Source organism: Bufo bufo, chromosome 4 (assembly GCF_905171765.1).
Source record: "Bufo bufo chromosome 4, aBufBuf1.1, whole genome shotgun sequence".
NCBI lineage: Eukaryota > Metazoa > Chordata > Amphibia > Anura > Bufonidae > Bufo > Bufo bufo.
In genome coordinates this window covers 633482753-633506582 of record NC_053392.1, presented here as the reverse complement: position 1 = coordinate 633506582, position 23830 = coordinate 633482753, and the positions used below count along the sequence as shown (strand labels likewise).

At 47.4% G+C, this 23830-nt stretch overlaps 1 protein-coding gene and 1 pseudogene across 1 annotated transcript in view; one reads left to right on the top strand and one right to left on the bottom strand.

The window, feature by feature from the left end:
- Positions 1–23830, top strand: part of LOC120999406 (solute carrier family 22 member 7-like) — a 136015-nt gene that overhangs the window by 104003 nt on the left and 8182 nt on the right. The window lies entirely within an intron of this gene.
- LOC121000079 lies at positions 19950–20121 on the bottom strand (annotated as a pseudogene).

Sequence of the window (23830 nt, the reverse complement as noted above, 5' to 3'; positions counted from 1 at the left end):
AAGGTGTCTCCCTAACAGCCTAGACAAAACACAAGAGAGAAACAAAACCAACTTATCTGTAGCTGAGCAGAAACAGCGATTCCTTCCTTCCTTCCTCAGAGCAAGATAGAAGCTATAACCCGCACAGGACACTGGGAAGGGGCGTAATTTAAACTCATACAAACGACCCCACCCAGTGCACCTGAAAGGAGGCGGATACAGCTCAAATCCAAACTCAAAAACAAAACAAACTACACACGTGCTGCTAACCTGGCAGACCTCTGCACATAACCTGAGCAGGGCATGACAGAACCCCCCCTTCTACGGGTGACCTCTGGACACCCCGGCCCAACTTTATCCGGGTTGGTCCTGTGAAAGGCCCTCACCAGTCGGCTGGCACTAACATCCACAGCCGGAACCCACATCCTCTCCTCGGGACCGTATCTCCTCCAGTGCACCAGGTACTGAAGGAAACCCCGAAGAACACGTGAGTCGAGAACCCTAGAGATCTCGAACTCTAAATTTCCATCAACCAGAACAGGGGGAGGAGGCAATGGCGATGGTTCCACCGGTTTCACATATTTCTTCAGTAAAGACCTGTGGAACACATCATGGATCCTCCAGATCTGCGGAAGATCCAGACAAAACGTCACTGGATTGACAACCGCAGATATTTTGTAAGGTCAAATAAATCTTGGACCCAGTTTCCAAGATGGTACTCTCAGTTTAATATTTTTAGTAGATAACCACACCATTGTCAGCCATTCGCTTATACCTCTCACCAATCTTCTCCAAATTAACTTGGATCCTCCGCCAGATGGAAGACAAGGCAGAAGAAAATCTCTCCTCCTCTGGCATACCAGAGGAACTAGTCCCAGAAAAGGTACCAAACTGAGGATGAAAACCGTATGCGCCAAAAAATGGCGACTTACCCGTGGACTCCGGCCTACAGTTATTCAAAGCAAACTCTGCTAGGGACAAGAATGAGGACCAGTCCTCCTGATTCTCAGCCACAAAGCACCTCAAGTAGGTCTCCAGGTTTTGGTTAGTACGCTCTGTCTGCCCATTCGACTGCGGATGAAAAGCCGAAGAGAACGAAAGTTGAATGCCAAGCCGAGAGCAGAACGCCCTCCAAAACCTGGAAATAAACTGCGTGCCCCTATCAGAGACCACATCCGAGGGAATGCCATGTAATTTCACGATGTTATCCACAAAAATCTGCACAAGAGTCTTGGCATTGGGCAGACTAGCTAACGATACAACCACCAAAATCACAGTTTTCCTGGAGGAACTCGGCAGATTCGTAATAAAGTCCATAGACAAGTGCATCCAAGGACGAGATGGAATAGACAAAGGAAGAAGTGAACCAGAAGGTCGGGTGTGAGCAACCTTTGACTGTGCACAGGTCTCACAAGCTGCTACGTAATCCTCAACACCCTTACGTAACCCGGGCCACCAGAACCTCCGGGAAATAAGATCAAAGGTGGATTTGCCACCAGGATGTCCAGCAAGGACAGTATCGTGATGTTCCTTGAATACCTTGTATCGCAATCCATCAGGAACAAACAACCTCCCTGGGGACAAGAATCAGGAGCCCCCTCCTGGGCTCCCAACACCTCCATCTCCAGTTCGGGGTACAGAGTGGAGACCACCACCCCATCAGCCAAAATCGGAGCAGGATCCTCTTAATCACATCCCCCAGGAAAACTGCGAGACAATGCATCAGCCTTGACGTTTTTAACCCCCGGGCAGAAAGTAACCACAAAATTGAACCTAGTAAAGAACAGTGACCATCTAGCCTGTCTAGGATTCAGACGCTTGGCAGATTGCAGGTAAGCCAATTTCTTATGATCAGTATCTACCATAACGGGATGAGACGCCCCCTCCAACCAGTGACGCCACTCCTCAAAGACCTATTTGATGGCCAGCAATTCCCTATCTCCTACATCATAATTCCTCTCGGCGACCGAGAGCTTCTTGGAAAAAAAAGCACACGGAACCCATTTGCCAGGAGATGAACCCTGCGACAACACTGCTCCAACCCCCACCTCTAAGGCATCCACCTCCACCATGAATGGCTGAGACACATCGGGCTGCATCAGAATGGGAGCAGACACAAAACATTCCTTAATAGCCGAAAAGGCCTGCAATGCCTCATCCGACCAGACAGAGACGTCGGCGCCCTTAGTCATATCGGTCAGAGGTTTTACAATGGTAGAATAGTTCAAGATAAATTTTCTATAATAATTGGTAAACCCCAAAAACAGCATCAAAGCTTTCTGATTCTCCGGTCGGTCCCATTCCAGAACCGCCCGGACCTTTTCAGGGGTCCATACGAAAACCAGAGTCAGAAAGTAGATATCCCAGAAACGGAAGCTCCTGCACAGAAAACACACCTTTCTCCAATTTAGCATATAATTTATTCTCCCGAAGGATCGACAAAACCTGTCTCACATGATCCTGATGGGTCTTCAGATCAGGAGAGTAAATTAGAATGTCATCCAGGTAAACTACCATGAACCTCCCCAGAAAATGGTGGAAAATGACATTGATGAATCGCTGAAATACCGCTGGCACGTTAGTTAACCAAAAAGGCATAACCAGATTCTCGAAATGACCCTCGTGCGTGTTGAAGGCCGTTTTCCACTCATCCCCTTCCTTGATTCTGATCAGATTGTAGGCCCCTCTTAAATCTAACTTGGAGAACACCTTGGCTCCAACAATTTGATCAAAAAGATCAGAGATCAAAGGAAGGGGATACGGATCACGGACCGTAATACGGTTCAATTCCCGGAAATCCAAACAAGGTCTAAGCAATCCATCCTTTTTCTTTACAAAGAATAAACCAACTGCCACCGGAGACTTAGATGGCCTAATATGACCTTTTGTCAAACTCTCTGCAATATACAGTGCTCAAAAAAATAAAGGGAACACAAAAATAACACATCCTAGATCTGAATTAAATATTCTTCTGAAATACTTTGTTCTTTACATAGTTGAATGTGCTGACGACAAAATCACACAAAAATAAAAAAATGGAAATCAAATTTTTCAACCCATGGAGGTCTGGATTTGGAGTCACACTCAAAATTAAAGTGGAAAAACACACTACAGGCTGATCCAACTTTGATGTAATGTCCTTAAAACAAGTCAAAATGAGGCTCAGTAGTGTGTGTGGCCTCCACTTGCCTGTATGACCTCCCTACAACGCCTGTGCATGCTCCTGATGAGGTGGCGGACGGTCTCCTGAGGGATCTCCTCCCAGACCTGGACTAAAGCATCTGCCAACTCCTGGACAGTCTGTGGTGCAACGTGACGTTGGTGGATAGAGCGAGACATGATGTCCCAGATGTGCTCAATTGGATTTAGGTCTGGGGAACGGGCGGGCCAGTCCATAGCATCAATGCCTTCGTCTTGCAGGAACTGCTGACACACTCCAGCCACATGAGGTCTAGCATTGTCTTGCATTAGGAGGAACCCAGGGCCAACCGCACCAGCATATGGTCTCACAAGGGGTCTGAGGATCTCATCTCGGTACCTAATGGCAGTCAGGCTACCTCTGGCGAGCACATGGAGGGCTGTGCGGCCCTCCAAAGAAATGCCACCCCACACCATTACTGACCTAATGCCAAACCGGTCATGCCGGAGGATGTTGCAGGCAGCAGAACGTTCTCCACGGAGTCTCCAGACTCTGTCACGTCTGTCACATGTGCTCAGTGTGAACCTGCTTTTATCTGTGAAGAGCACAGGGCGCCAGTGGCGAATTTGCCAATCTTGGTGTTCTCTGGCAAATGCCAAACGTCCTGCACGGTGTTGGGCTGTATGCACAACCCCCACCTGTGGACGTCGGGCCCTCATATCACCCTCATGGAGTCTGTTTCTGACCGTTTGAGCAGACACATGCACATTTGTGGCCTGCTGGAGGTCATTTTGCAGGGCTCTGGCAGTGCTCCTCCTGTTCCTCCTTGCACAAAGGCGGAGGTAGCGGTTCTGCTGCTGGGTTGTTGCCCTCCTACGGCCTCCTCCACGTCTCCTGATGTACTGGCCTGTCTCCTGGTAGCGCCTCCATGCTCTGGACACTACGCTGACAGACACAGCAAACCTTCTTGCCACAGCTTGCTTTGATGTGCCATCCTGGATAAGCTGCACTACCTGAGCCACTTGTGTGGGTTGTAGACTCCGTCTCATGCTACCACTAGAGTGAAAGCACCGCCAGCATTCAAAAGTGACCAAAACATCAGCCAGGAAGCATAGGAACTGAGAAGCGGTCTGTGGTCACCACCTGCAGAACCACTCCTTTATTGGGGGTGTCTTGCTAATTGCCTATAATTTCCACCTGTTGTCTATCCCATTTGCACAACAGCATGTGAAATTGATTGTCACTCAGTGTTGCTTTCTAAGTGGACAGTTTGATTTCACAGAAGTGCGATTGACTTGGAGTTACATTGTGTTGTTTAAGTGTTCCCTTTATTTTTTTGAGCAGTGTACTTTCGCATGACCTCTCTTTCAGGTTGAGAAAGATTGTAAAGCCAAGACTTTGGCAACTTAGCCCCTGGGATGAGATTAACTGGACAATCATAGTCACGATGAGGAGGAAATTCCTGAGCTCCACCCTCCGAAAAGACATCCGCAAAATCTGAGAGAAACTGAGGTAAAACCGTAGTAGTTACACCAGAGATAGATGTGCCAAGACAATTGTCCGAGCAAAATTCACTCCAACCAATGATCTGTCTTGCTTGCCAATCTATAATTGGGTTATGTTTTGTCAACCACGGTAACCCTAAAACTATAGAAGCGGGCAAGTCCTTCATGACAAAACAAGACATGATCTCAACATGTGAATCACCCACCCTTAACTGTATACCATGAGCAATATGAGTGAGACTCCTTTGAGAAAGAGGGGAAGAGTCAATTGCGAAAACCGGAATCTCTCTTTCTAAAGTGCAAGTACTTAGACCCAGATTTTGAAGAAAAAGAAAATCAATATGGTTTATCGCAGCACCACAGTCAATGAATACTTCAACATTAAATTTTCTTGAGTCTAGCGCCACCATAGCTGGAAGAAGAAAACGAGTATTACAGGGAGCTTGCATACCTGCTTGCTCCACCATACCATTCACACCAATGTAAACCTCTTTGTGATTCTTTCTCATCAACATGCGGTTTAACAAAAGGACAAGCAAAAATAAAATGACCACTTTCTCCACAGTAATAACATAGTTTATGCAACCTCCTAAAGTCTCTACTACCAGAACGGAAAGATACCTGACCCAGCTGCATGGGTTCCTCCCCTACCCCAGAGTTACATATCATATTACCCAGGGGAGCAGGTGAGACGAAACCACCCACAGAAGGGATCCCTCGCGCAGAGGGAACCTTACACCTCTCTCTAATACGTCTATCTGACCGTACTGCCAAAGACATAGCATTCTCCAATGTATCCGGGTACTCATGAAAAGCTAGGGCATCTTTCAACCTCTCAGATAACCCCTGACAAAACGGACTACGTAACGCGGGATCATTCCACTCTGACTCAGTAGCCCATCTCTTAAACTCAACGCAGTAAACCTCTGCAGTATGTTCACCTTGTAATAAATTACGCAATTTAGATTCCGCCATCGAGACCCGATCTGGGTCATCATAAATTAATCCCAAGGCTTTAAAAAATTCTTCCACCGACCGGAGGGCCAGAGAACCGGACGGCAGAGAAAAGGCCCAGGATTGCGCGTCCCCTTTAAGAAGGGAAATGATTATCCCTACCCTCTGACTCTCATAACCAGATGAAGATGGACGCAGCCGAGAATACAACTTGCATGACTCTCTAAAGCGGATAAAGTCATCCACACCCCCTGCAAATCTATCAGGGAGAGTGACTCTAGGCTCCCCATAAATTTGACTTCCTCCTATAGCACCTGATGCCAGAGCATTCTGACACCGTGTGACAGAATTCTGCAGATCAGCAACCTCTAGGGATAATCCCTGCATGCGATCAACTAGCGCATCAATTGACTCCATCTCAAAGCAGCTGAGAAATGGCAGTCTAAGTATTGGCGGGTTATAATGTCACGCTAGTTAGGATACAAGATACAATAGAAACACAGAAAACCATAAAACAAGTGTCTAGGCCAGAAGCTGTGGATAAAGGTCACTGTAACGGATCTCCTAGCACCCCGACCGGGTACCTCAGTCGATGGATGCTCCTAGTGCTTCCCAAGGTCTCTAAGCACTCCACTCAACACCGTAAGCACTGCCGACCACACGAACCGCCAAAGCTTGGTTGAGGTCTCACCGTCTCCTACCCACCCTGGACCTACGACAAGGCTTCAGGCTCCAGTGGGTGAACCTCTCCTAAATCCAGAGAGCAGGAACAGCTCTTACAAGAGCTAGGAGTTATAGCCAGGGGAGTATACAGTGTATAGCAATCCCCATACACATGAGACGAGGCTCTATGTTGAATGTAAAACAGGAACTCTTTATTGAACACACAAGTATTGACTTATACACATTTTCCAACAAGGTTACCACCCCCGTGGACCTGGTTGGGAACTGAGGACATGACCTAGCAGCCAATCCTTTACAGCTTTACAGTTTAAACACTCCCATAAAAAATCCTCCCCTCTGTGATACAATTACCTTACACAATAGGTTGATGTAATTATCACAGGCAGGAGAATACATAGTTTTAAACAATGTCTTCTGTCCTTGAGACAACTGAGGAGTAATTCAATTATCTCTCAAGACAAAGGGAAATCGCCAATACACACGTGGGGACAATAGGACAAACATCACTATTCAAATATACAATGTTCCAACCATTGCAGTAAATATAGACATTTAACATATCCCCAGATGGCTTGGATCTGAGCGCTCAATATATCCAAACAGCGCTCAGATGCCACAAACACAGTCAAATCGCCATGGGGTTTAAGTTTAGCATGGGCTGATGAGAGGGCCCATAATCCTGGGTCAAGAGGCTGGCAAACAGGCCCCTCCAAAACCCAGTGGCGAGGTTGGTTTCGCCACAGTCACCTCCTGACAAATCCCTACCAACTCTCCCTGGACTTCTGTGCACACGTTCAGACCCTGAAGGTGGAAATAAACGTGCCCCCGTGCCTAAGACTGAAGAAACCCTAAGATCCCTAAGATGGTGGAAAAGGGGAAAAGAGACAGCCTGCTTCCTCAAGCAAAGAGGGAGCAGGTGTCTCCCTAACAGCCTAGACAGAACACAAGAGAGAAACAAAACCAACTTATCTGTAGCTGAGCAAAAACAGCGATTCCTTCCTTCCTCAGAGCAAGATAGAAGCTATAACCCGCACAGGACACTGGGAAGGGGCGTAATTTAAACTCATACAAACGACCCCACCCAGTGCACCTGAAGGAGGCGGATACAGCTCAAATCCAAACCCAAAAACAAAACAAACTACACACGTGCTGCTAACCTGGCAGACCTCCGCACATAACCTGAGCAGGGCATGACACTACATAAGGCCTCATTCAGAGATGGCCTTGCGGTTCGCCCGGCAGTCCTTTCGCGGCACACTTTGCTTGTTCGCGGCTCGCTGAACCTGCGAACCTATGGCGATGTCCACCGGCACCATATTCTTTTGCATTGTGCAGAACTTTGACTCATGACACATCCATCAGGTGGGACAGGACAGCCAATGGAAACGTTTCAGCACATGGACATACCCCCTACCCTATAAATAAACCCGATCTGGCCGCCATTTTACATTCAGTGTTTTGCCAGTGTAGGGAGAGGTTGCTGTGTGGAGCAGGGACAGACTGTTAGGGACACCAAACGCTAGCTAATAGGGCCACAAAAGTCCTTTTAAGGACTGGTATAGGTGTGCTATCCATATGTGTGATACACAGAGGGGTGCGATATACTTATAATATACTTTCTAACATAGAAAGTATATTATAGTGGATTTGTATTGTGCAGCAGTTGTGTGCGGTTCTGCTGCGATACTGCGGCTATACAGAGGGGCAAACGCTATTGGAACAGATAATTGCAACTGGTGTGATATACCTGTTGCCCCCCAAAAAACTGATTAAGGGGTGTGATATACCTGCTTCTATAACATCTCAGAGTTATGTTACAAAACTCTTTTACCCCGCTACAACCTGTTAAGTGTATTTATACTGTCATCTAATGTGATTTTATCTAATTTCCTCACAAATGTGCATTCTAAGCCTTGTAAAGTATGTATTGCTGTAATTTCTATGTTCACCAGCAGGTGGCAGAAATGTTAGCAGGGACTTAGCTACAGTTTAGTGTTTCTAGACTGGAATAGTTTATTCCAGTTTAGCTCCCCCCTCTTTGAGCAGAGTGGGCTCGTCCATGTCCTGCCTCATGGGGAGAGAAGGAAGTTAGAGTTAGTGTGCCAGCCACCCCTGCTAGGGGAAGGCTGTGCTTGTAGGAGCTCCCAGTTCTAGGGATCCAATCCAGAATCTTGTCTCGGCTGAGACCAAAGATCATCATTCCCAGTCTGAGCCCTTCAGCCTCAGCTGGTAGAAAACAAGCAGCCACCTCCAGAACTCCAGGAAGAAGCATACCCTGTGAGCACAACTGTGAGTACCGTCCAGAGACCAGGAGAAGCCAAATTCCTTCTCAGCTAGTCAGTTCCCAATACAGCAGAAGATAGTGAGTGCAGAAGATATTAATTCCTGCCACATTACAGAGCCACAAGCAGACGACTTATCCTGCAGAGAGCTCCAGGCACATGATAGAAGCAGAAGATAGATTCCTGCCACACATTGCCAATACCTGCTGGGACTTCAGACTATTGCTGTATCTCATGTGGATTAAAGCTGCATTATGTAAAGACCAGTTTGAACTTTACCAAAGGTCTGGATCTCAATTATTGCTGCAAAACCCTCAATTACTCCTATTAGCAACACACTTATTTTATTGCAAGTGAGCCAGGATCCAGGAGTCCAGCCATACACAGGTAGGAGACACCGTTGACACTATACCCACTACCATACAGAGACATTACACCACTCTGGCATTCCTAACCTGGTACGTGAGTTACAACACCTTAAAGGGCCCTGTGTTAGTACCCTGCGCACGCTGCAATTGGCGTCACGAACAAAAACCATAGACTATCATTCACACCTGACCCAGCCATTGCATATTTTTAGCATCAGAGTGCATACCCCAATCCGGCTCTATTGCACTTCCACAAAATACTGATTGAGGGGTTTGATTTACCAGCGTTCCAGCAAATACTCATTAAGGGGTTCTATATACCTGCTTCCACAAATACTGAGCTTCTATAGGGACTTTTGTCACAGGGTCATTTTGAAAATGACAGGCAGAGGAAGAGGCAGGCTATTCCGCAGGGGTGGTAGGGGTCGGGCAGGTGCACCAGGCCGGAGCCTAAGTGGGAAGTTGGAGAAGGTGCGTGCGATTATGTCAAAGGACGCACCAGAGTTGGTTGAGTGGCTCACTCAGCCTTCCACTTCTGCACCCTCCTCATCCTCTGTATCTGCACCCTCCTCACTCTCTGCTGTGTGCACCCCCAAAGACACCACCACCACCACCATAGCCCCTCCACTCGAGTCAGAGGAATTATTTTCCCATCCATTCCCAGTCCTTACCGATGTGCAGCCCTTCTTGGCATCGGATCAGGAAGAGGAGGTAGAAACGGCCGCCACCCAGCGGTCTGACGACAGTACCCAGATCGGCCCAAGGACAGAGGTCCCCGCTGTTGCTGACTACTCAGAGATCTCTAATGTCAGTGGTGGTGAAGGTGACCATGATGACGTGTCGATGGACTTCATGTGGGTGCCCATAAGAAAGGAAGAGAAGGGGAGTTCAGAGGTAAAGACAGAGCAGCAGATAGGGAGGAGAAGGAGGAGAAGCAGGCAGAACTCGCAGTGCACAGGAGGCAAAAAGCAGACTGCAAATGTATCTGGAGCGAGCCATCCACCATGCACGGTCACATCTGGCGCTCCCAGGACGCTGGCACATGGCTCTGCAGCGTGTTTTTTTTTTTAACATGTGAGCTGCTGACAATAGTGTTGCCATCTGCAGCCTGTGCTGTCAATGCATAAGTCGCGGTAAGCCCAACACTCACCTAGGGATGATCACCTTAAGAAGGCACCTGGCCTCCCATCACTGAGCCCAGTGGGAGCAACGCCGTCAGAACCCACAAAGCCGCACTCCCGACGCTCCACATCCTGCCTCTTCTCCTTCTCCTCTCTCCTCCCATTTGTCCTCCACTCCACCTTCCACCGTGCCGTCGTCGCGTTCATCTGGCAAAAGGCAGGCTTCCATAGCCCAAATGTTTGCTAGCCCTCCAACTACTGCCAAATAAACTGGTGGACTCGGAGGCCTTTAGAAAATTTTTGGCCATTGGCACATCGCAATGGAAGATCCCCGTAAGGAAATATTTCTCCCAGAAGGGCATCCCAGAGCTATATGGTCACGTTCAGCGGCAAGTGAATATATCTCACAGTGTCGGTGCCAAGACACATCTGACCACAGACACGTGGTCTAGCAAACACGGGCAGGGAAGGTACATAACTTTTACTGCCCACTGGGTGAACCTTCTGACTGCCGTCAAGCATGCAACCCATGGCACCCGTGTGGATTTGGTGTTACCGCCACGGATTGCATGCCGGACTGCCTGTTCTTCTCCTCCTCCTACTCCATCCTCCGTCTTTTCGTTGGCTGACTCCTCCATTTCCACTGCTACCGCCTCTTCCGCTGCACCCCCCAAGCTCCCCAGAACCTATTAGACGTGCCAGGTGAGACGTTGCCATGCTGTGCTACAGCTGTCGTGCTTGGAAGCCAAGAGCCACACCGGTCCTGCACTGCTTTCAGCTCTGCGGTCACAGGCCGATCAGTGGCTGTGGCTCAATTTGACAGTTGGTAAAGTGGTGTGCGACAACGGTGCCAATCTGCTGAGCGCGCTGAAATGGCAAAATGACACACGTGCCGTGCATGGCACACGTCCTGAACTTAGTCGTGCAGCGATTCGTTGCCAAATACCCCGGGGTCCAGGACGTCTTGCGGCAGGCCAGGAAAATCTCTGCCGATTTTAGAAGATCTTACACGGCCATGGCTCGCCTTGCTGATGTTCAGAGACGACACCACCTGCCCTTCCGACATCTGATTTGTGCTGGAACGCCACCTTATATATGCTTAATAGGCGGCTCCAGCAGAAACGTGCAGTTAACGACTACCTGTACGAACTCTGCAGCAGGACAGGTTCTGGGGAGCTTAGTTTTTTATCACTGCACCAGTGGCTGCTCATGAACGATGCATTCAGACTTCTGCAGCCGTTTGATGAGATCACCAAACTGGTCAAGCGCAGCCAGGGCGCCATCAGTGACATTGTACCTTATGCCTTCTTTCTGGAGCGTGCATTGCGTCCTGTCATTGATCAAGCCGTCCAGGAGCAGGAAGATGAGGAAGTCGCAATGGTGAATGAATTCCCAGAGGGGCTACTCCATCTGAGACAAGTCAGCAGGAGTCTGAAGAGGAGTCAGAGGATGATGGTGCCTGGGGGGAGGAGGAGCAAGAAGAGCAGGCTTTAAACTTTTCGGGATCCCTGGTGTTGTCCGTGGATGGGGGGAGACCGAGGACGACATTATCCTGGATGATGAGCAGGAGCCAGGCTACTCCACCGCTTCCAATTTAGTGCAAATGGGGGCCTTCATGCTCCAGTGTTTGAAGAGGGACCTCCGTATAAAAATCATAAAGGGCAAGGACCAGTACTGGGTGGCAACGTACTTAGACCCCCGGTACAAACACAAAATGGCGGACATATTACCACCATCACAGAGGGCTGTCAGAATGCAGCATTTCCAGGCCTTGCTGCGAGAGATGCTGCATTCTGCTGTTGAGGGCGCTGGCAGAGGAATTTCCACCCACAGAGAAACAGTTGTGGGTACCAATCCTGAAGTGCATGCAAGAAGAGGGCGGTTTGAAGATGAGTTGGTCACTTCGGATATGAGATCATTCTTGCAGGCAACCCATTGACAGCCTCCCTCCGGATCCAGCCTCAGGGAACGCCTAGACCGCCAGGTGTCCGACTACATCGGGTTAACGGCCGATATGGACGCTCCGAGAAGCGAGGAACCCCTGGACTACTGGATGCGCAGGCTTGACCTATGGCCAGAGCTGACACAATTTGCCATGGAACTCTTGGCTTGCCCCTCGTTCAGTGTCCTGTCCGAAAGGACGTTCAGCGCAGCAAGGGGGGATCGTGACCGATAAGCGCACTGGCCTAGCTCACGACAGTGTGGACTACCTCACATTTCTAAAAATGAATGAGGTATGGATCTCGGAGGAATTCAACACCTGTGACGACCACGTGTAATTGAATTTCCTCATGCCAGCCGACAAATATCCGCCACCACCCAGAACAAATAATGGTCCCCGTCTTAGGTAAATACAGCGACATAAAAGGCCTTTTCTGTCCGGTGAATGCCTAATGTTTGGACCCCGGAGGAATTCAACACCTGTGACGACCAGGTGTTATCGAATTTCAACTATTATTATTAGTTTCTTTTTTCAAGAGGGGGGATTTTGTTAGCCATGTTTTTAATCCAATTTAATATTTTTAGTTCTTTTAAACATATGTATTTGACATGTATTTGTATTGGCCTGCAGTAAAATTGATATCCAATGACCGTCTAATATACCTCCGGCCACATAATCACTTGATCTTTTCTGTACGGAGAATGCATAATTTTTGGGGCCTGTAATCTAACTGCTATCACTGACAGAAAACTATATGGTTGAAAAGTACCAAAATTAATTATCACAGAGAAAAATGACTTTTCATATAAAACTTAAATTTTACTGCTAGATATTAAAATAATACCCCATATATTGTAGAATATAATAGCATACTATGCCAGATAGATAGGCAAAGCCTTACTTTGGACGTGTCCAGGATAATACCATCCAAATAAAATAAAGATGCAATAACTTACAGTTTGGAGACCGAGGGCTTGGATAATTAGTATACAAGAAGTGAGGTCAGGACAGGATAGGGAATTATTCCCTGATGTATCCCTAAAGGTTACCCCTGCCTACAGGCGGAGCACCCACCCCGAAAGGGGCGACCCCACCTCCCGGTGGCTAAGCCCTCGCTGTCACCTACTGTAACCCTGCCGGTGGATATGAAGAATGCTTGTCCCAACGCGTTTCCCCAGTGTTAGAAGAGCTGGTTCATCAGGGGACAAAACATGAGTAATCCAAAAGTCATAGGCATCATTCTTGATAGTTGCACATTGATATGGGCCTCCTGGTATGGTAAGGTGCACTTGCCTGATGGTAAAACAGCCTTAAATACCTTGAGTTTGGTGCTCACAATACACCACTCTTCCTCAGACAGCAAATCATAAAGCTCGGACTGAAAAAGGCGCTACTTCCTGTCTGTGGAACGCACGCGGAGGTCGTGGAACGCACATGTGATCCCGAAACTGGAAGTGCGCCAGCGCTCCTGTCAGTGATGCTTCCGGTATATGGAGCGTACATAGAGGCTAGGGGGAGCCATTAATAACAGCTAAGATGCCTGGAAATGGGAATTGGAAGTATATTATTGTATTGATCAAGGCTGAGTGGAAAAAGGCTTGTGTGCAGGACTATATAAAGAAATGTACAACAGACAGGTCTACGTAGTCATGATGGGGTCATTTTAAGGGGATAAATATATACCTCCAGGGACAAAAAATAATGTCCCAGGCAGATCCCCATCTAGAATGATTGATACATAGGATCCAATCTTGGTTCGACAGGAGGCAGATAATCCTCAGCTTACAAGTATTAGTGGGCAGGTCACCATAGACGCGGTCAGTCCGAAAAAGAGAGAAAGGAAAGAGAAAAACTAAGCTACATAAAGCAACTGAATGAAATCTGCTCATTTAGCCCCAGGGGATACACGGTATATCCACTGGACTTCCTTACGGAGAATTATATTATCCCAATCAACACCCCTCGTGACTGTCGTATGACCTCGATAACTTGAAATTTGAGGGTATTAATATCGCCATTGTGTACATCAAGCACATGACGTGCGATGGGTTTATCCCTGCGATTTCTTACCTCACCCAGATGATCACCAACCCGTCTCCTTAGTTCGCGTTCAATTGGCACCTGCAGGTACATAGATAAATGTCACCCTGTGTGCGGCAGGTCGCGAAATCGCGCATGGTATAAATTATCCCCGCGCTATTGCTGGTAAATAGTTTAGATTTCAGAATAAAAGGGCAGCAAATACTATCCCCGCCACATTTATAAGTTCCCACCGGCTTTGGATTAAGCCATGTTGTTGCTCCTGGCGGTCTTTGATAATGACTGTGTACCAGCCGGTCCCTTAAAGAAGGTCCACGCCTATAGGTAATTGCTGGCACTGGGGGGAGCACGTCTTTTATATCAGGATCAGCAAGAAGGATATCCCAATATCTTCTTAGTATACCCCTTACGCTCTGGTTTTCACAATCATTTGTGCCAATTATTCTGATAACGTTGTTGTTCTTGTCTTGGTCTTTTTTACTGACTAACAAAGTGTGGCGTCAATTCTACTGGAGTGTTGAAAGGCTTCCCTACGGACATTGTCAGGGTATCCTCGGTGTTTAAATATCTGCGGCCTAACAGTAAAAAGATTCATATGAGGAACAATTCCTTCTAACCCGAAGGTATTGTCCCTTAGGAATGCCCCGTTTTAGACTTAGGGGTGATAGCTATCCCACTCTAAAAGGCTATTTGTGGACGTAGGGTTTCTATAGGTTTCAGTGTGCAGCTCCCCCTAGTGTTTTGGGATGCGTATGTCTAAAAATGCAATATTAATATTAATAAAAAGCATATTAAATATCGGGGGATGTATTAGATATCGGGGGTTGTAACAGATATTGGGGGATGTATTAGATATTGGGGGATGTATTAGATATCGGGGGTTGTAACAGATATCGGGGGATGTATTAAATATTGGCGATGTATTAGATATCGGGGGTTGTAACAGATATAGGGGGATGTATTAGATATTCGCGATGTATTAGATATCGGGGGTTGTAACAGATATCGGGGGATGTATTAGATATTCGCGATGTATTAGATATCGGGGGTTGTAACAGATATCGGGGGATCTATTAGACATTGGCGATGTATTAGATATTGGGGGTTGTATTAGATATAAACAACTGTGGTGGATGAGCGAAGAATTCTTTCCCTGGTGAAGAAAACGCCCTTCACAACAGTTGTCCAGATCAAGAACACTCTCCAGGAGGTAGGTGTATGTGTGTCAAAGTCAACAATCAGGAGAAGACATCACCGGAGTGAATACAGAGGGTTCACCACAAGATGGAAACCATTGGTGAGCCTCAAAAACAGGAAGGCCAGATTAGAGTTTGCCAAACGACATCTAAAAAAGCCTTCACAGTTCTGGAACAACATCCTATGGACAGATGAGACCAAGATCAACTTGTACCAGAGTGATGGGAAGAGAAGAGTATGGAGAAGGAAAGGAGCTGCTCATGATCCTAAGCATACCACCTCATCAGTGTAGCATGGTGGTGGTAGTGTCATGGCGTGGGCATGTATGGCTGCCAATGGAACTGGTTCTCTTGTAGTTATTGATGATGTGACTGCTGACAAAAGCAGCAGGATGAATTCTGAAGTGTTTCGGGCAATATTATCTGCTCATATTCAGCCCAATGCTTCAGAACTCATTGGACGGTGCTTCACAGTGCAGATGGACAATGACCCAAAGCATACTGCAAAAGCAACCAGAGAGTTTATTAGGGGAAAGAAGTGGAATGTTCTGCAATGGCCGAGTCAATCACCTGACCTGAATCCGATTGAGCTGCATTTCACTTGCTGAAGACAAAACTGAACGTAAAATGCCCCAAGAACAAGCAGGAACTGAAGACAGTTGCAGTAGAGGCCTGGCAGAGCATCACCAGGGATGAGACCAGCGTCTGGTGATGTCTATGCGTTCCAGACTTCAGGCTGTAATTGACTGCAAAGAATTTGTAACCAAGTATTAAAAAGTGAAAGTTTGATTTATGATTATTATTCTGTCCCATTACTTTTGGTCCCTTAACAAGTGGGAGGCACATATGTAACTGCTGTAATTCCTGCACCGTTCACCTGATTTGGATGTAAATCCCCTCAGATTACAGCTGACAGTCTGCAGGTAAAGCACATCTTGTCCGTTTCATCTCACATCCATTGTGGTGGTGTATAGAGCAAGAAATGTTACAATTGTGTCCATGTCCCAATATTTATGGACCGGACTGTATGTGTCAGAAATACTCCTTCATCTGTATATCCTTTATCTCTCATGTGCACATTGTGTGACTGTAATGTCTGTACACTCTACGTCATATCATTTACATAGGTAGATCTATTGAGCCCCGTTGCTCAGACTGCTACTGTGCATTAATATTTACCTTCACTTGGTACTGTGCTATATGCACTTGCCATAAGGGGGGGTCGCCGTGTCACTGTCATTAGTTACTAATAATATTTTGTCATAGTGGAGTCCGGTATTTCCAGCCTTCTTAGGTTGCAATCTGCAGTGGTATAGACGGACAGTGACATCTTGGTCTCCTCTTTTTTCACCTTCTTTATTTATAGTATTTATAAGTTTGATACGCTTTTTTTTTTATTCTAAATTTTGATATATTTTATTGGTATAGTCTCATTGAGTATGGGTTATTAGTCATTTATTTCAGGCTCTCTATATAAGGAGAGCAGTCAGAGCCCCTAGTGTGCTGCAGTTAGGGCCCAGTGCTTGGAGGGGGAGACTCATGTCAGTCTGCATGAGTGACCAGAAGAAGATGCTGAGATGGGGACACTGAGACACAGACCCTGGGTCACCAACCCTGTGACCAAGGAGTCAGACCGTGCTACAGACCGTGGGCCTCCAGCCTTTGGTCAGGGTACCAGCCTTCTGAGAAAGAGGGACAGCTATCTCAGGGCTTTCCTCAGCACAGAACTTTCCCCTTATTTATGGGGAGGTTGGTATGAGTCATCTTCATAATGTAATGCTATGTACTTCCCTGTTACTGTGAAATGTGCATGTACAGGCCTGCTAGGGGTGTCATTCCAGCTCTTAGTCACAAGAGGGAGCTAGGGAGCCCTAGTTTATATAAGGCCCAGTCAGGGAAGGGAAAGGCAGTCTAAGGTTGATAGTCTAGTCTAACCAGAGATTAGACAATGTCAGAGTCAAGTCCAGGCCTGAAGCCTACAGACTAGGAGAGGGTAATGCAGTCCCTGTAACCGGGTTCCAGATCCAAGGAGAAGGTTCCCCTCCTGAGTTCACCTATGCAGAAGCAGGAACACTACAGTTAATGAGCCTGAGGAAACTGAGAGAGAGACAGAGGCAAGTCAAGAAAAGCAAGAGGTACTCAAGACAACAGAGGAGGTACTTGATAGAGATAAAACCAAGGATATACGCCAGAGCTAGGGCATTGGGCCTTGGAGAAGAGTTTCTATGTTCCAGGATCAGTCAGGAATAGAGTGCAAGCTGCCTGTACTGCAAGTCCTGTGTTTAACACTCTAAAGTCACCTTGCTATATATATATATATATTGCCTGCATCAACTGTATTGAAAATCAACTGTCTTCAAAGGAACTGCGCTTCCGTCAATGTCCCTAAATGATGACTACTAAAATTTGAATTCTGTTTTAACATCACGTGGTTCCTCAGTTATTCCTGCTATCAGCAAACGGCGTGCCACCGTTTAATTGGCACTGGCGTCACGAACATTACCTATCATTACCTGCCCTTGCAGAGAGTCAGCTGTCTCAGGTTAGTGTCACAATTGCACTACAACACCCAGTAACATTTCTACACCTAACTTGAGTACGCTGCACTAGTCCTATGCCTCATCTCAGGGAGGAGACTGGAGAACCTAGTCCTATACCTCATCTCAGGGAGGAGACTGGAGAACCTAGTCCTATACCTCATCTCAGGGAGGAGACTGGAGAAGCCGGCCCTATGCCTCATCTCAGGGAGGAGACTGGAGAAGCCGGCCCTATGCCTCGTCTCAGGGAGGAGACTGGAGAACCTAGTCCTATAGCTCATCTCAGGGAGGAGACTTGAGAACCTAGTCCTATGCCTCGTCTCAGGGAGGAGACTGGAGAAGCCAGCCATATGATTCGTCCTAGGGAGGAGACTGGAGAAGCTGGCCCTATGCCTCGTCTCAGGGAGGAGACTGGAGAAGCCAGCCATATGCCTCGTCTCAGGGAGGAGACTGGAGAAGCAAGACCTATGCCTCGTCTCAGGGAGGAGACTGGAGAAGCCAGCCATATGATTCGTCCTAGGGAGGAGACTGGAGAAGCTGGCCCTATGCCTCGTCTCAGGGAGGAGACTGGAGAAGCCAGCCCTATGCCTCATCTCAGGGAGGAGACTGGAGAACCTAGTCCTATGCCTCATCTCAGGGAGGAGACTGGAGAACCTAGTCCTATACCTCATCTCAGGGAGGAGACTGGAGAACCTAGTCCTATACCTCATCTCAGGGAGGAGACTGGAGAAGCCGGCCCTATGCCTCATCTCAGGGAGGAGACTGGAGAAGCCGGCCCTATGCCTCGCCTGTATTGTTTTGCACCTGAATTCCTCCAGTTAAGAAGCCCCCTGGTTACTGCAGACCCTGACTCTCTGGACTTATTTCCCATTAGGGTGCACCACGCCTTACCATCCCTTCCAGAGAGCAGCAACACATGGTGACACCTCGACGGTGTCCGGGGGACCCAGTGTAGCGTTGGGGCCACCCCAAATCCGGCTACTGCACAAGTTCTTTTTCCCATAACACCGTGTGTGTTTAAACACCATTTGATAAGGAACAATTTTTGGAAGCAGAACACATGTGTGATATTAAAGAGGACCTCTCACTGCTCCTGAAACGCCTGGTTTAATAGTGTCATGCTTTCCCCATGTAAATAATTCTAGAGCCTCCATTCTTATGACTCTATGTTGTGGTGTTCTTTTATTATTTCTACTAGAAGTTATGGATGAATTGCTAGCGGTCTGCAGTAAGGGTACAGAGGGGGTGGTAACCAGTTGGGGGTGTGACCCTGCACAGACTGAAAATGGCAGCATTGATTGGATAGAGTGAGTCTGTGCAGGGACACGCCCCCAAAGAGATAACAACACTCGAGGAGGTTATATACCAATTTTCAGGGTAATTCGAGCCACTTTGATTTGTGTCTTTCATGACAAATCATTCAGGTACAAATCAAATTTTTGGGGAAATTTGGTGAATTCGACACAAACTGAATTTCTATAAATTTGCTCATCCTTATTCTGAACAGATCCATGATTTACAGAGGAAGCGGTAAAGATTGGGCAGGACAGGGCTCTGAGGACCGAGGAAATGGACGTATCCCGGATCACCCGCAGCCCGGAACAGGGAAGACCATCGTCACCACATAGATGAGGGTGTCATCTGTGTAAAGGGAGAGAAGCCCCCAGTAACACCATTAATGGTATGGAATGACGAATCACGACTGCTAGGGGCTCAATATCTGGAGCAAATAAAAGTGGGGGCGTCCCCACCTCGTTCCCCCCTTCTCTAGAGGAAAGGGTGCCCTAATTCTAGCCATAGGGGATTCATACAAGAGCCAAACCAAATTCTGAAATCAAGGACTAAATTCCATTTAGATAGAAGTTCCAAATGTACTAATCCCCTAGGGGACAGAGGGGTAAAACTTAACATTTATTAACGATATTTCTAAAATAGGTGGACACTAGAGGATGGACCTCTGTAACAAACAACATGAAAACAGCCCTAAGGGCCTAGACTGAACATACACAAACAGTATGGAAAAGATGATATAAATAAACAAGAACGTTCTCACCCAAGTGTGGATGTGGACCACGGGTTCTCTCAGACGTTGTTGAGGATAGAGACGGACCTGTGTCGGTGAATCGCCATACTGGAAGGTACCAAGCGTAAGTGCCCCTGTGTGTAGTTGGGTAACAGGGTGGTTTGACCCTAGAAAACCCTAGGTGAGGGACAGGGGCTAGTACGCCCTACCTATCTACACGAGGAACTTGCCCGCAAGGGGCCTCCCCGTCCGGATGCCTAACCCTGTGAGGGCGGAATCCCTAATAAACCCTATGTGGGTACTCCCGAACAGATACTACACTTGATCTTAGCCAAAAGGCAGAGAAGCGATAGATAGAAGTTCCCATAAATCCCACCACAGATCTAGAGGCCTTACAAGTATCGAGAGACTCCACAAAACCACCTGAGGCCCGGACTGCTGCCTTATCCAGGAGAAAACTGGTTTGGTTGGGGTGTCTCTGGGACAGGATGACTGTGCTTAATCTGGAAGAAACGATTTTGGCGAGAATTGCAATATCTTAATTAAGAAGTGAAATTGTGCCAAAGGAATCCGGGATTATAGGCTCCTTCTTGGCTTCAGCAATAGAAGCCAAACAGAGAAATGAATGAACAATTGTTGTTGCCCGTCTGCTGCGTCTGTGCGAGGACGTCTCGGAGTAAAGAGTCAGATCCGTGCTGCTAAAGTGCTTGACTGATGTCCCACGTCCAAGCCTCTGCTTTAGGCTCCTGTTCACACAGAGGTATCGCTGTTCTCTCTTACCGCCCACCACTCCGGTAAAATTCAGCACCTTAATGTCTAATCCTGCTCACCTTACCCGGTTCCCTAGATAAGAGAAATGGGAGACTAACCCGGAAATGGTGAAGCACCGCAGAAAACAAACTCCAAAAATAGGAATGTACCCAAACAAATGGATTAAAAGCATGCATCAACTAAATAAAAACCGCACGAACGGCGGCTAGTGCACAATCAGCTTCTTTCGGGGAACACTGATCCCTTCCAGGAATTAAATTTATACCAAGCAATAATTCTTATAATCAATAAAAAGTACATAAATCCATTTACATTTCAAAATGAATACAAATAAAACACAAAAACCGCCGCCTTCAAATCTGCACGCGGTTACAGGGTATTTAAACTTCCAACCAATCAGCAATCACTAGTAATATGACATCGGCATTCATTCGCCCAGCCCTTTTACTGTATCCAATCACAGCCCCATCAATGACATCATAAAGTCATGTGATCCTTCCAAACCAATAAGCACTGCCCTAGATCCTTACTCATAAGAATCAGCTTCTACATCATACACGGCTTAATATTGGAGTCCACGTTCAAACCCTTCGGCTGCACAGTCCCCGAGAAGTTTGAACCCAGCAATGGGATCTCCTCCTCTCCACTTTTTATAGAAAAGTTCTGTGTCTTGGAACATCAAGCCTTTTGCCGACCTATTGTGATGCTTCTTCTTATGGAGAGACACACTATGTGTTTCCAGCCGCACTGTGATGTTATAGATGTGTTCACCCCGAGGTGCCTGTAATTTCCGCATGGTACGCCCCACGTTCCGGGGTCCACACCGCCCCTCTAGCGTGTATACGAGACCCTTGACGCTAAACTCAGTGTGAGAACTGTCAGATAGAAGCACATAGGGTTTTTTGAGTCCCATTTTTTGCAAGCTTTGCCATACCTGCACCAAGTGAACTCCCATTCGATTTCAAAGAGCTCTTTACTACATTGGCCTTAATCGTGGTTGCTCTGGAGAAGACAGAAGGGGGGGGGGGGGGGGGGGCACCAGGAAGAATATCCACTAACTGGATAACTGGATCTCCCTTTTTAATCATATTTATTTCATGAGAAGAATTGGAGCACCCATGATTGAGCACAACGTAGTCCTGGTGTCTGTGGCAAGTATGAGCATTGCATCACCCGGCTAGCTTCTAGCCAGCGGCCAAGTCCCTGTAGCCCTCCTCTGCCCTCTAGCAGTGTGGGTGGCCACCAGTCTCTTCTTGTGTTCAGTGGGGAAGGTTATTGACATCCCTCAAAGGGGCAGTGTACCTGCATACAATCTACACCAGCCAATGGCAGGACTTCTCTGGGTATTTTAGGCACCTCCAGCTTGGGAGAGGTGCCTGAGCAATAGGTTTTTCTAGCTTGTTAGTTCCTGCAAAGGTGCTATAATCCTGTGCAGACTGTATACACAAACCTGCTTATAGGATAACAGCTGCCGGCTGTCTGCTTGTTAACCCCATATGTGACGCAGCCTTCTATGGTTTTCTATCATTATCGGTGACTCTATGTTACAGTCGGCTCACATCTAAAAATGAGTTTTTGTCTTTCTGTTCTTTATGAGCGACCAAACGACTAAACAGATCTTCACCAAATTTGGCACACAGGTACATCAGGTGTCCGGGAAGGTTTAAGACCGGGTCTCAGCTCTCTAGGACGTACCGTTCCTGAGATATTCTCAAATAATGATCTGCATTAGCCAATACAAACCTGCACGGTCACATGTCCCTTATCAGCCAATAGCAGCTCGCAGGCCCTTAGTCTCCACATACACACAGTTTTACTCCAGGTTTCCATAACAACCCAGCTATTTTCCTTCACTGCTGTAGGTCAGCTTTAGGCTAGGGCTACAGGATGACCATAAGTCACACGACACATCGGGCACAACTACACTGCTACATGCATTCATCTTGGATGGATTTTTTGCGACTGTCGTGTCACAGTCGCAGCATGTCGCATGTCGCAGTGCAATACCGTAGCTGATCATTATAAAAGTTGTTGAAGCAAAATGTTGCACGACACATGTCATCGTGTAGCCCTAGCATTAAAGGGGCAGGGCGCTGTGGAGGTCACTGTTAAATGGGCAGGCACTGTGGAGGTCACTGTTAAAGGGGTGGAAGCTGTGGAGGTCACTGTTAAAGGGGCAGGCACTGTGGAGGTCACTGTTAAACGGGCAGGCACTGTGGAGGTCACTGTTAAAGGGGTGGGCGCTGTGAAGGTCACTGTTAAAGGGGAAGGTGCTGTGGAGGTCACTGTTAAACGGGCAGGCACTGTGGAGGTCACTGTTAAAGGGGTGGGAGCTGTGGAGGTCACTGTTAAAGGGGAAGGTGCTGTGGAGGTCACTGTTAAACGGGCAGGCACTGTGGAGGTCACTGTTAAAGGGGTGGGAGCTGTGGAGGTCACTGTTAAAGGGGCAGGCACTGTGGAGGTCACTGTTAAAGGGGCGGGCGCTGTAAAGGTCACTGTTAAAGGGGCCGGTACTGTGGAGGTCACTGTTAAAGGGGCGGACACTTTTGAGATCACTGTTAAAGGGGCAGGCGCTGTGGAGGTCACTGTTAAAGAGGCTGGAACTGTGGAGGTCACTGTTAAAGGGGCAGCGGCCACTATTAAAGGGGCAACTGCTGTGGAGGTCACTGTTAAGGCAGCGGGGTACTGTGGAGGTCACTGTTAAGGGGTCAGGCCCCTGAGGAGATCACTGTCAAGGCAGTAGGGTGCTGTGAAACTCACTGTTAAAGGGGCGGGCTGCTGTGAAGGTCAAAGTTAAGGGTATGGGCTGCTGTGGAGGTCCCATTTTAAAGAGGTGGGGCACTGTGGGGGGGGGGGGGTAAGTGTTAGGGGGTGGGGGGCTGTGGAGTTCACTATTAAAGGGGCGGGTGCTGTAGAGGTGACTGTTATGGGGGATACTGTCGATATCTTAGCGACACATACAAACATTAAATGAAATAGATGAAATATACCCGTGCGAAGCCGCGTCCTTCTGCTAGTTTATAATAAAAGATACCACAGAACAATAGTGCCCTGTATCTGTTCACTAGTAATAATTAATGGGAAAAATACTGTAAAATGAACACATTCCTGTCAGAAGATTGTGTGTACGGAGCCAAGACCAGCACCAAGGCTGTAATACCGGGCGTCCTGTGATGAAGATTTGTAAAATCACGTATAATCTATAATATGTCACGTAATAATGTTTGATCTGTAATAACAGGTGACATGTAATAGCATAGGGGTTTAAACTCAAAAAATATCTGCCCTG